We start from the raw sequence: 10,961 nt of genomic DNA on the forward strand, positions 1-10,961 counted from the left end.
GGTTTCATGCCTCCAGATATCCCCGTTATTAACATTTCAAAATAGAGTCTTCTGGACTTTTTCTATGCCTATCTCACCAATGTTATTATATGTACATATATTTTATTTCTAAAACTTTACTCATATTAAATCCATACCCAAACATCATTTATTTAAGCGGTCTCCTGCTGGCCGACATTCGGGCAGTCAGTCCTGTTTCCGCAAAATCACTGCAAAAGCCACAGTTATAACTCAGTGCCATCCTTGTGCCTTTTTTTAAAAATCCAACTGATGACGTCTTCAGAACAGCTTCATCAAAATGGAACTGCTGAGGCAAAGCATGGTCACGATTTCACATTTGACGGACAGTGTCAAAATTCCCGAAATTCTCCGCGAGAAGCTGAAGGAGCCACGGATGAGGGGCTGTTCCCCACAGCCCCCTCAGCGCTGGATGTTATCCATTTTCTTAGTCTTTACCAATTTGATGGGTGAAAATACAAAATTTCAACTTGCATTTCTTCGGTTATGAATGAAGTTGAACACACCTCCATTTGTGAATTGTGTTACCAAGAAGTGTCTTTACCAGTCTCAGGGGCTGTGTAAAGGGCTGCCTCTGGGGCCAGTTCCAGATCCTGGGCTGCTTCCAGAAAGTGGCCCAGCAGGCACCCTTGTCCCTCCTTCCTGCCCCCACACCATGGAGGTCACTGGTCCAGGGAGAGTGATGGTATCTGACTTGTCTGAACAGACCTAAGAGTTACAAAAGCCTAAACTAAATCATGGCTGGTTTCTCCCAGGGAGGAAGCCAACATCCCTATCCCCCCCCCCCCCCCAGGCTCTTGGCTGATGTCCCCTCTGGCATCCTGAGCCCTTCTAGGGCTCCTGGACACACAGATGGGAGGAGGAGGTATAGTTTCTGCATGGCCGGCTCCCTGGCCCGGTCCATCCTCGGCTCACATTCCACCTGCTCAGAGGCTCAGAGGCTCAGAGGCACTCCCCCCCCCGCCCCACCCAGGTCCCCTGTCCCTCACCTGGGGACGGTCTTCAGAGCACTTCAGCACTCTCTTTGGTTAACAAGTTCACAAACTTGTTTTATTGTTTAATGTTTGTCTCTGGCCTTCTAGAAATCATTGCTGTGTTCCCAGAACAGTATCTGGCATGTTCGGCTGATGTCGCCCCCAGTGGCTTAGTGCATATTTATAAAATAAAGACTGCCGAACAGGCGTCGTGTGGGGAGCTTGGCATATCTTGCTCATTTACTCTTGTTCTCCCCCATTTTTGACACATTTTCAACATTAAGAAAAAACGGACAGAATCAGCAGTGAACACTTGAATCCTTTCCTCCTAGCTTCAGCAGTTAGCATTTCACCATATTTGTTTGCCTGTCTCCACACAAACACACTTTTGGTTGCTGAACCATGTCAGTGTGCTGCAAGACCCTAGGACACTTCGCCCTCAAGTACTGCAGTGCGCATTTCCTGAGAATTCACGTTGTCCTAAATAAGTACGATACCGTTCCCAAACCAGCAACTGAGCAATTTACTCCATACCAGAGAATACTAAAGAGATCCTGTTTAAATGTCCCCAAATTTTTTTCAAACCAGGCAGCAATCAAGTTTGTATGTGGCATCCGGCTGTTGCATCTGTTTACTTTGTCATAACTGGGAGGAAGGCACCAGAATTCCTACTGCAGCGGTGAGGAAACAGAGTCAGAGAGCTTGAGGCGCTTGCCCAGGATCCCATGACTCCTGAGTGGGAAGGCCAGGATGCCGTCACACATCTCTGACTCCCAAACTCCTCTTCTCTCCCCCTTTCCTGCAGCTGGCTCCCCTGGTCCCTCCCTCTTGGTGCCCTGGAGGCTTCGCTCCCAGTCTCTAGCTGATCTGGTCCATGCGAGGCATGAGCTGGGCTGAGGTCGAGGTGCCGACCCAGTTATTCAGCAGGCTAGGCCTAGCTTTCAAGTTCCTCCAGCTACACACTCACTCCGCATCCCCCTGGCCTTGTCTCTGTTGCGCTCTGAGACCTCAGCCAACAACTGGGGGTGCCAGGCAGTCCTGTTCCTACCTCATTCAGTGGACGATCCACCTTCAGTAGCCTGGGCAAGGTAGAGACTCACACGGCTCCCATGTAGGAACAAAAGGTGTGTGGGTACGGCTGCCGCAGGGACTCAGAAAACATCCCAGCCGGATGCATGCAAGCTCATCCAAGGAGACGCCAAGAAGAGCAGGCAAACATCTCCCTGAGTCATCAGTGGCTTGCTTTCTGCAAGTCAAAACAGATCCTCTCTTGCTGGGAGCTCCACCCCTAGAACTGTTCCTGTGCAGTGCAGTGCGTGCATGCTGGATCATGAGTGATGTGTGTGGGAGTGTGTGAGTGTGTGTGTGTGTGTGTGTGTGTGAATAGACAGCCCCAACTTAGTAACATCTGGGGCAGACCTGGCTCTCCTGTCGATAATGGTCCCCACCTTAGCTGATCTCTGTGCATCTGGGGCTCAGCATTTGAAACAATCTGCACAAGGGCAGGTGTAAGCTCCAGGAGACCAGGGGGAGAACGGGCAAGGGAGGCAGGGGACATGAGCCTCAGAGAAGCACCCACCATCCCCTCACATCACCAGTGTGTAAAAGACTCCATCAGGCTGAGGGGAGACCCCCATCACTGGAGTCTGAGAACAGTAAACGCCCAGGAGCACCTTGGTGAGGGGGGCCCCAAATTTGGCCTAGTGGGTCTCCAGCCTGCTGACTTCAGACCTTGGGAATTTTTAGCCTCTATCATCGGGCAAGCTACTTCCTTACAAGATTATGTAATATATATCATTCTTTTTAATATGTATAAGGAATTGGCTCACCCAATTAGAGAGGCTGAGAAAGTCTAAGATATCTCCTATTGATTCAGATTTCTCTGAAGAACCCTAATACAGCCTTTGTGCATGAGTGTCACAGACTCCTCCTTCTGGGCGTCCTTGCAGAGCAATACCGTCCAATACTGTGCAGCCTCCACACACCTCCGATCACCCCCTCATCCCCAGTGGGAGGCCCTGCGCCCTCCCTGCCCCGCTGGGAGCAGCCCTCTGGCACTGTGGGCACACGGGTCCCCACCCGGTGTCCTCCAACCTTGGACTGTTCTTTGGACTCAATCCAGAGTCCTCCTCTATCCCAAATCTCCTGTGTGATGATTATTTTATAAGCCTAGGCTTTTAAAAATAAAACACTCAACTCTCCCTGGGGGCCAGGAATGCTATCATTTTCAGGACAAAAAAGTCTAACTGTCCCGTGAAGAGGAAGAAGCAGAAAATCCCTCTTTTTTGGTTATGAGTCAGTAGGATAATAAGAGGGCTAACTGGGAATCAGACTACTCCTACCCGCTGGCCTTGTTTCCTGATCGCAGTCAGGAGCAGGCGTGATGAAGTGCTCTGCTCCAGGGGGGGCTCAATCTTCACTCATGTTAGAGTCTAGGTGAGTGCCACCCCTGGGTTAAGCCGGTCCCAGTCTGAGCCACTGGTGCACACCCTGGTCAAGGGCCCCTCTGCTGGACCCTGTGCCCGGGGCTCCAGTGGGTGACTCACTACAGAGAAGATGTGGGGCGTCTTTCTGCAAGACCCCGACTACCCACTCCAGGCTGGACCGAGCAGAGCTCAGTGAGGCCAAAGACCCACCTGATTCTGGTTCTGACTGGATCTGAAAGATGGGTCCTCCCAGGGAAGCTGGGCCGCCTGGTGCCAGGCTAGACAGCGTGCTGGAGCCAAAGGGCAGCTCTGGGCTGCTCAGGATGAAAGATCAGACACAAGGCCTTAGCAGCCCCATCACCAACTGGGGCTCGGTCTCCCGTCTTGGGCCCTGAAATCAGCTCCATCAGAACTGAACTGACCTGGCTGCCTCTGCCTGCGTGAGCTGTGGGGTCACCTGCGGGGTCACCTGTCTGAGGCGTGAGGACACCTGTCCGAGGTGTGGGTCACCAGTCCGAGGCGTGGGGTCACCTGTCCGAGGCGTGGGGTCACCTGTCCGAGGCGTGGGGTCACCAGTCCGAGGCGTGGGGTCACCTGGCCGAGGCGTGGGGACACCTGGCCGAGGTGTGGGGTCACCAGTCCGAGGTGTGGGGTCACCTGCCTGAGGCGTGGGGTCACCAGTCTGAGGCGTGGGGTCATCTGCTCGAGGTGTGGGGTCACCTGGCCGAGGCGTGGGGTCACCTGGCCGAGGCACGGAGTTCCCTGCCCTCCTAGGCCCTCTTCTCAATCCTGTTCTGCGTCTGTGATGGCGCCTCACCTGCCTCTAACTGTGCCCTCAGCCCCCTCTGCTCACCCCAACATTGGTGGGCCTGCTTCCTGAGACCTGTCTCAGATAGGGGAAGGGCCTCGAACACTTGAGCATTTGTCCATGTGAGAGAAAGGAGGGTCCTGCATGAACACTGTGACTCCCCAGGGACACCCTCTCCCCTCACAAGGGAATAGCCCCAGAATTCAGGGAAGCTCTACATGCTGCACCCTGCCCCCGCCCCCCCCGGCCCCCATCATGGCCACTCCTCCCTGCCAGTCCCAATGGCAGCACACCTCACGGCCAGATCTTCCCTCAGGCTTTCATCCAAACCACATGTCCCTTTTCTCTAGGGCCTCAGAAGTCTGACCCCACCTCTCACCCACAGAGCCAGCCATGCCTCAGGGGTCCCAACGACCCAAGACTGGCATGAGCAGGGGAAGTCCACAGCCGGGACATTGCTCGACCAGGGACATTCGTGAAAACCTCTCCCGCACCTGTTGGGACCGCCCTCAAGGTGTAGACCCTTCCCATCTGACCAAAGATGGCCCAGAAAGAGCCTGAAATCCCCTCACTGCCCCAAAAGTGGGAGTTGTAAGGACCTTCTGTGGCCCAGGTTAACAAGACAGGTAATGAGCATGGCATGTGACGGAGACCAGGAGCACCGGACAATAAGACACACTGATGCTAACTGCGGCATAAGGCTTGGCTGGGGAGGGGGGTGTCCTCGGGCCACATTCTTGGTGCTATTGTACAAACGCTTTCCAAACAGCAAGAATATCTGGGCAGACGCTGTACAGTCCTGCATGGTAACGAGCATTACATGATTGCCAGCCTGTCAAATACAAGGAGAGGGAAGGCCAGAGAGAGATGGTCAGAGCACACGGTAAGGCGGAGATCTTCCCGGGGCACTGTACGTGTGTGTCAAAATGACTCAAGATTTCTAGAGGACATTGAAGAGAAAATGCAAGCAGGTCGAGAAAAAGAAGCTTCTGTCCCCAAAGTAAAAGCCAGATCTGTGAGTTAGTGAAGAAGTGACATCTGAGGGGGAGGCTATTGATCTCTGGCTGGAAAGTAAATCTACTAAAGAAAATAGTTGAGGGGCGCCTGGGTGGCGCAGTCGTTGGGCGTCTGCCTTCGGCTCAGGTCGTGATCCCAGGGTCCTGGGATCGAGCCCCGCATCGGGCTCCCCGCCCTGCGGGAAGCCTGCTTCTCCCTCTCTCACTCCCTCTGTTTGTATTCCTCTCTCGCTGTGTCTCTCTCAAATAAATAAAATCTTAAAAAAAAAAAAATAGTTGAAACAGTTCGCTCAAATTTCCTATTTTATTTCTGTAAAAGGTGATATCCGGTTGTCCTTTTTGTGATGCAGACAGAACTCTCCCTACTATGTACCATGAATATTATCCATTATAAATATATCTAATATCCATATACGTGTAAGAGGGTGGAGTGGTGGGAGGAGGGCCAGACAAGCGGGAGCGTGGAACGGAGAGATAGAGCGAGTACCGGAGGAGTTCCTGTCCTAATTATAAACATGTGAATCCTTGGGCCCAAGCAGAAGTCATCTGCCACTCAACTCTGACATGAACAAAAACCCTCCACAGAGGCAAACTGCTGGGGGAAGGGCCTTACATCCTTAACAATCTTGGGACCAAGTCCATGGGCTCCATCAAGGTCCCCGCTTCTCCATAAAGGACTAGACACTTCTACTAGTGGGGAGCCATCAGAGGCCCCAGGCCACAGGGGACCATATCGTATGCCAATTCATGGCCACCAGAACCTAGCCTGCACGTTCCAAATTATAAGTCCATATATATATACCCCTGACAGGAAATTCAAGGTCCAAACCAGGAGATGGACCAGTGTCAAGTTTAAAGGTCTTGCTCCCTTTGCTAACAGTTCTAAATTTCATGATGAACTTCTACCCGTTAGAAGAAAACCGAATTTACTGTTTTAGTATAAAGATGTGTGAGGGGATGAGAGTCAAGTCAGTCGTTCTCGATAGAGGTTTCTTTGAGAGTGCACCAAAGCTGGCAATCTTCTCCCCTCTGTAGTAAAATACACACCTTTTCAGTTTTCAGTTTTAGGGGGTCAGAGATTATAGGCCACCCACAAACAGCTATGTAAGGCCCTCGGGTCTACAGGATGAAGCTCTAGCCAGTGGCTTCTTGATTCCACCACATCTCTGCCCGTGAAGCGTTCCCAGGCCATCTGTGGCAGGCTCTTCTCCACCTGCCTCACCCGAGCCCCAAACCTGGATTGTGGATGACTTTATATGTGACAGATTTAAATAACTCAAATGCCATGACTCAGATAGCATTGACAGCCCCTCTGGCCACCGTGCTGGGGAATTAAACACCAATTTGCAGCCAGAATTAGGACATTTCTGCAAGCAAAACCCATCAACTAACACAAGCATTTAAGTTATGGTTAACCTTAAGGAGACCTTCACGATGATGATTAAGAAAACTTATGATGTGAAAAGCCAAAGGGGCAACGTGCTGCGAGGTCCACGACGGCTCGGGCAGTCCAGGTCTGCGAGGCCCTCTACGGGCGTGTGTATCTCTGGCTACTGAGGCAGCTCCAGGCCTATTCTGGTTATTGAAACCTCCCTCTCCCTTATGGTCTGGGAACACATAAGGAAGAGACTGTCTGGCTTGTCTGGCTTGGAGATTTTATTGTTTACCGGGGGATAAGAACACAATCCTGATACAAACCTGATGCAGAAAGAAAAACTTTCTTGCGTATTTTATGAGCTGAACGTCCCCTCCCTCCCACATCCCTTTTCATGTCACCACGGCAGCGGGTAGAAGATGAGGGATTTACTGCCGTCTTGTTTCAGGTTCTTAAGGGCCTCAGTTGAATTGTGTCCTCCCAAATTCGTCTCTCAGCACCTCAGAATGTGACCTTCTCTGGAGATGTCATTCGTCAAGGTGAGGCCATGGGGGGGGGGGTGGCCCTCATCCAGTATAACTGGGTAATTACGAAAAGGGGAGATCTGGACACAGACATGCATCCTGGGAGAATGTCATGTGAACATAAAGGCAGATGGGTGGGATGTGTCTACATGCCAAAACCCACCAGAGATCGCCAGCAAAGCACTGGAAGCTGGGAGAAAGGCCCGGAGCAGGTTCTCCCCGAGAGCCCTCAGAAGGGGCCAGTCCTGATGACTGGTGGATCTTGGACTTCTCGCCTGCAGACATGTGAGACGGTACATTTCTGTAGTCCAGGCCACCGAGGCTGTAGTACTTTCTTGCAGCAGCCTGAGGAAATGCGTATGTTTCCCAGGTCCTCTGGTAGACCAGCAGAAAACACCTCATCCATTTCCAACATCAAAAAGTGCTTAACCGCTCAGATTTTATAGAACAGATGGAAGAAACATAAACTCACCTTTGGGGCCTCCTTAATCTTTGTCCACTGGGACTCTACCGACCTTTCAGTCTAGAGGTGTGTCTTTGCACCTAAAGGATTCTGGGAACAAGAGAAACGGGGGCAGGCTGTTCACAGCTTGGCTTAGGGAATCAGGCCAGAGTTAACAGAACAGTGCAAATACATGTTTTCTGCCTGAAAAACTTTATAATCAAATACCAGGCTTCTGCAAGAGCAGTGACATTGTTCCCCAGCAGTGCCCCTGATGGAGACCACAAACACCAGAATAGGTTTGGCTCTCTGGCTAACACACGGTGGACCTCCAAGGGAGCTTCTACTTGTGGGAGAAGCGAGGTGACTGTGGCCCACAGAAACCAAAGAATCCTGGGCTGGGGCTCCATGCAGGAGCCTTTTCTCCAAAGACAGTCACCTAACTCCCCAAGGGCTGCAGCCTGCCCCCTCTGTGCCTGAGAAGGAAAAGGGGGCCCCTGTGGGCAGGCTCTTGGAGAGCAGGTGAATCTGAAGAGGGCTCCCCTTCCTCTTGGCCGACACAGCCCTTGCCAGGTTGCATGGCTTTGTGATCAGGTAAGGGCTGAGTTCCAGATCCCAGGGCCCGGTGCCCACTCCTCCACCGCCACCAAGTGCCCTTGTGCAGTGAGCAACTTGCACAAACATACATGGCAGCTCTGATCGCTCTCTCTGTCCTCAGTTTGCATCTGCTTCTATTAAGGCACTTATCCCCTAGTTCCTTGATCTGTAGCAGGACTAACTTTCTTTGAGATTTGCAGACCGCTGGCCTTGGGGGTGAAGGACCAGACTTTCTCAGAAGATCAGATCAGCTGCCGCAGATGCCAGGAAGTCTGTTCAGGATCATGCTGACAACATAGGACTAAGCGCCTGGACACCTGCTTCTCCAGCATGCAGCCCCCTTCTCTCCCCTCCCCCCTTTCCCTTCCCCTCTAAAACCCTCTGGCTTTGCCTGGAGGGAGAAGATGGTCTTTGAGACATTAGTCCACCAGCTTCCCAGCTGCCTGCTTACTGAATAAAACGACCTTTCCTTTCCCATCATCACTTGTATCTCGAGGACTGATTTTCCAGCAGCGAGCAGCCCAACCTGAGTTTGGACCCGGTACTCTGTCCCGTAACAACCTCCCTCCACGAAGCCAATCTGGGGGATGCAAGAAAACCCCTAGTAAAGTTTCGGGGGTGTCTGCAAATAGGCGACGGGAGTCTTGTCCCCACCTGGATGTGTGCCGCAGACTGCGCTTGTTCCTTGGGTCTGTGCTGCAGCAAGTTTGAGAGCGGGCTCTCCCGGAGGCCTTTCCAGGAACCTAGGAGTTCTGTCCTCCCCTGCCCTGTCTTCTGGAGCTGACGCTCCGGGAGGGCAGGCCTGTCCGGAGCTGGTGGAGGTCCCTCCGGTGCCCCTGTCTCCCGGCACACCGTTCCCCGCTCCCGACACAGAGTGGGCTTTGCTAAGCCACACCCCCTTGCAGACAGGTCTTCTGCCGAGTGCGGGCTCTCGGAGCTAACCTCACTGGCGCCGCCGGCCTCTCCTTTCGAAGACCAGGCTACTGTTCACACGAGGCCCTCCTCAGATGTGGCCCAGGCTCGCCTTCCTCTGCGGAGGGGGCCCCAGGGCCGCGGGGTGCAGGCGAGCGTAAGGGCCACCCATCAGCCTCCCCCCCCTCCCCCCGCCTACCCCAGGGCCTGGGAGTGGGTCCAGTCCCCACCCCAGAGCGTTCCCGCACTAACCAGAACCTTCCAAACTTGTACCGGCGGCCGGCTTCACGTATGCACGCAGCTGTATATCCTGCTGTCACTAGATGGCGACCCTGTGTAAGGGTAACGCGGGACGTCGCTCCTCGGCGTTCCCCGCCAGGATGTCGAAGGCGGAAAGGGGAACGCCGGGCGCCTTCCCGGAGGCGGGGTCCGCGGCGGGACTGAGCGGGCGCGAGGCCGCAGGGGAGGACGCCGGCGTGGTCGGGGGCGGGGGGAGGGGCGGTGCTCGGAGGCGTGGCTCTGGAACGCAGCCCCGCCCCCCCGCCCCCTGTGCGCTCCGCCCCCTGCTCCTGCGCTGCGCCACCCGGTGGGAGCCGGGTTTTAGGTGAAGCACTGAGTCCGGGCAGGACGTGAGCCCTGAGAGGAAGAGAGAGCGTGCCGGGCCGAGCAGGGGCCCCTGAGGCACGGACCCCGGGCTCAAGGCCACCCCCGAGGTGGGAGCTGTGCGTGAACTGCAAGAACAGTCTCCCCCGAAACACCAGAGTGGCTCCCCACGTTGATAGGTGTTATTGTCTATCCCCGCCCCCCGCCCCCGCGCACACTGTAGCTTACAGCCCAGGAGCAGGTGCTCAAGAAATACTTGGGCAGCGCGTGAAGTTGCCTGTAATTCTCCAAACTGGCCCCCTCACCTGGGGTTTCTCCCTCAATCTCGCTCTGGGCAGGACTGCCCTAGAGTTTGCAGTTTTCTGGAAGAGTTCCCTGCAACCGCACGCGGCTGCTCCAGAAACCAAGTTATGGGATTCTTGTTTGTGGGGCTCCTGGTCCTCCGAGGCCGCTCCCCTTCCACATCGGCCACTCAGTCGGCCCCGTGGTAGCTGAATTCAGGCTTCCGGTCAGGATGAGGGAAAACAAATAACAACCACCAAAGTCCGAACTGGTTCCTGCGGTTGGGGGCAGAGTCCCCGGGGGTTGCTGGGTGTTCCAGAGAGATACTTCCTAAGAGCTTCTTGAATCTCCAAATGTTCAAAAATGACAAGAGTTCTAGAGACATTAATGATGGTCACAACTGAGTGTCTGGTGTTGCTTGTGACATCTAATGGATAGACAGTGCACAGGACCGCCCCCACGACAAAGAATCTTCTAGACCAAAAAGTCAACAGTGTGGACGTTGAGAAACCCTGGGATAGGGAAATGTTTATTTGGTTCCTGTGTTGCTCCTTAAAAAAAAAAAAAAAATCTCAGTCCAGCATTGTTGCCGTGCTTATTCTCATTCTATAAGTTAACTACCTTTTCCTTGTCTGCTGTTTTATTTCTTACCTCAGGACCTTCTTCCCAAACAGTTGTGCTACTTCCTATCACTTCTGGAACATTGCTGAATACTCAGTGATGCTGGGACAACAGTAAAACTGCAGCGAGAGCGGGCTAGTCCATGCCACCCGCTCACTAGGTTAGGTGGATGTTCTACACCATTGTCTGAAAAACCGCACAAGATGGAAAACACTAAGACTTACTCAGACTCACTAAGACCTGCCCAGAGTCTTATTGTGTTGTATTGTATTACTTTTATTTAAGAAGAGGTTTGGACAGCAACTATTTCTGGGTAAGTTTAAGAATAAGTGAGTAACTGACCCCCAGCTCATTGCCTAAACA

At 53.3% G+C, this 10,961-nt stretch overlaps 1 long non-coding RNA gene across 1 annotated transcript; it reads right to left on the reverse strand.

Annotated features, from left to right (window-relative positions):
- Window positions 1–6,971: 6,971 nt before the first annotated feature.
- LOC114211784 (uncharacterized) lies at window positions 6,972–9,188 on the reverse strand. Its single transcript, XR_003609829.1, has 3 exons — window positions 8,835–9,188; window positions 7,614–7,694; window positions 6,972–7,486 (listed from the first exon to the last, which is right to left on the reverse strand). It is a non-coding gene; the product is annotated as an uncharacterized LOC114211784 (long non-coding RNA).
- Between the last annotated feature and the right edge of the window lie 1,773 nt (window positions 9,189–10,961).

Source organism: Eumetopias jubatus, unplaced genomic scaffold (genome assembly GCF_037043125.1).
Source record: "Eumetopias jubatus isolate StellerSeaLion01/CBP00866 unplaced genomic scaffold, mEumJub1_p1.0 scaffold_14, whole genome shotgun sequence".
In the NCBI taxonomy this organism is placed as follows: Eukaryota; Metazoa; Chordata; class Mammalia; order Carnivora; family Otariidae; genus Eumetopias; species Eumetopias jubatus.